At 42.2% G+C, this 2,744-nt stretch overlaps 1 pseudogene; it reads right to left on the bottom strand.

The window, feature by feature from the left end:
• Positions 1 to 232: 232 nt before the first annotated feature.
• On the bottom strand, positions 233 to 2,003 carry LOC149174254 (calcium-transporting ATPase, endoplasmic reticulum-type pseudogene; annotated as a pseudogene).
• Positions 2,004 to 2,744: the final 741 nt, after the last annotated feature.

Here is a 2,744-nt window from a genome sequence, read left to right as displayed (position 1 = left end):
TGCCTCCTCAACAAACTTCAAGCTTCAAATCCCTCTCCATAATTGATTTTGGCCTGCCCAAAGGCTTCTACAGGATGTTTCTGGTAAAAATACAGAACTTCCTGTAGAAAGTCCTGTAGCTTCCTGTAGAAGGTTGAACCATGACCAGATTGTGTCCGAACCTTGAAAAAATGAGTGTTCATGGAGGGGATGGATGTGCTTAGGGTGGCTAGCACAGGTGCTGCCTCCCTAGCTAAAATCTCGGCCAATTTCTCCTTCTGCTGCCCTCTCCCCAAACTTCCTTGTATGCCAATCCCAAACAACGCAAAGCCTTTGAACTCATTTGATGAAACTTCCTCAAGAGTAATTCCCTTGATGCATCATCTAATTCAACAACTGATCCATCTGCAAGTTGTTGAAAAGCACTCCTTTCAAGCAAATTTTCCATGGCGCCCTTCACTAGCAGACGATTTTGTCCCATTGGTTCCATGACAATAACACCCATGGATTTTCGATCACAATCAAACTCCAATAAAGCCCGCCTCTTTGATCTTTGTATCCACCAATCACAATTGCCCAATTTCACTGTGCCACTGTTGAGAATGACACTTGTATCACCTGCCATTGGGTCTGGAACTCCAATTTTTTCAACCAATACCTTCAAGGCTGCCTCAGTGGGGATACCAGTAGCACGGAACTGGTGACCTTGACAAGATATCCCTGCATCATTGCACACTGCAGCAACTTCTGCCAGAGTTTCTAAATTTTCCCCCATATTATGTGCAGGCCAATCCAATATTTTTCCATCCCCGGGATTATATGTTGTTCCTTCAACAGTAAACTCTCTAAGTGAACCAGCATTGTTCCCTATGGCTATAAACTCACTGACAGACATCTGATTGGTTGTAAGAGTACCTGTCTTATCAGAGCAAATCATTGTGGTGCAACCCAAAGTCTCCACGCTCGGTAACTTACGCACAATAACATTCTTTTGTGCCATCTTACAAGTGCCAAGAGCCAAACATGTAGTAATCACAGCAGGCAATCCCTCTGGTATAGCAGCAACTGCCATAGCAACAGCAATCTTAAAGTAGTATGTACATTTCTCAAAGGAAAACCTGATATTTTTTTTGGCCACCCATCTATGACTTCCCATGAAAGAAAATATTTGTAGTTCATGATCCAGACAAGAATACAAATGGCACCAATCACTGTTGTCAGTCTTTCACCAAATTCATCTAACTTTCTTTTCAAAGGGGTATCATGACATTCCATTGAAGCTTCCTGAATTTGTGCCTGAATTTTGCCTATTTCTATAAACATGCCAGTGCTCACAACAATGCATGTGTAGCAGCCATTGGTAACTGTAGTTCCTGCAAACACCATGCATTCTTTTGAATGCAACTCACAGTCACACAAGGTGGCTGGATATGTTCTTTTGACCACAGGCATGCTCTCTCTCTGGTCAGGGAGATCTGCTCCATCCTAAAGGTGGATGTCTTGAGGGACACAATTCTCACGTCTGCAGGAACCTTGTCTCCCACCTTCAGTTCCACTATATCTCCTGGAACAAGTTCTCTGGAGGGAAGATCTACAACATAATGTCCATCTCTCAAGACCTTTGCATGATCAGATTGCATTTCTTTGAGAGCTTCTGAAGCCTTCTCAGAATTATTCTCCTGCCATACTCCAACAATGGCATTGAGGATGAGAATCAGGAGAATGACCAGGGGCTCTACATAGGCTGTTATGCCCTCCTCAGAAGACACATTATCACGAAAGTAGGCGAGAAGAAATGAAATGCCAGCTGCCAACAGAAGTATTTTAACAACTGTATCATCAAATTGCTCCACTACCAGTTTCCACAAAGGTGTACCATTTTTCTTCTGGAGCTCATTCCATCCATATATTTGACGGCGTTTTTCCACTTCATGAGAATTTAAACCATTCTCTAAGCTCACATCATATTCTTCTAAGCATTCTTCAACAGTTTTAGACCAAGCAAGGAATATCTTGTCCTCCATGGACTATGAAATAGATGATCAGATTCTGAATTCAAACAGATTGCTCCACCATTAACAGATCTATAATGCGTTTGAAAAACTCCAAAATCAATACTTTCAAGAACCCTGGTAACCTTGGACACGAGCTTTAACTACTTTTCTCATTTCAAGCTTGAATTTTGACAAAAATCTCAGGTTTTCCTTCTGCAGAGCTGTTTTCTGTGTTTCCTGTAGACGACTTCCTGTAGAAACGCCTGTAGAGTGCCCCTGCACCTCTAAGTGAGCCCGATACGCTGGAGAATTGCGAACCAGGCCACAAAGCTCAATGGAGGACAATGGGTTAATCATTTTGTGGAAGCAGAGGATGCATACTTCAGTTGAAAATGTTGCAAGTGCAAGTTAACAGCAGTCTGTGAGTTTCAGCTGAGCGTTCGTTAATTGCTGCGTGATTTGTGGTGAAGGAGTGAGGTGGCCAGGTGTATGTGGCCACATGCAGATGGCAATGCTATAATGAGCTGGATGTACTCTTCTTGTTAATCAGTTGCACTGGAGTTAAAGCCTCTACCACTGTCTGTTTTTTTTTTTATTTTTAATTTTCACGTGAGTTGTCTAACACGTACGCTGCATGATTCCTGGCTGATTAATGGAGAATTGGACAAGGAACTATCGGCTTAATCTTTCTATATTCGTGGCTCAATTCCACCATTCCATTCATTCATGCAGTTTTTAAATTAGATTTGTGCAATAGAAGAATGAGTTGCA

This window comes from Pinus tabuliformis, chromosome 4_1, assembly GCF_031772625.1.
Source record: "Pinus tabuliformis cultivar Carrire ecotype Pingquan chromosome 4_1, CPIR1, whole genome shotgun sequence".
Lineage (NCBI taxonomy): Eukaryota > Viridiplantae > Streptophyta > Pinopsida > Pinales > Pinaceae > Pinus > Pinus tabuliformis.
Note: the sequence above shows the minus strand (reverse complement) of the source record. Positions and strands in the feature narration are given on the sequence as shown.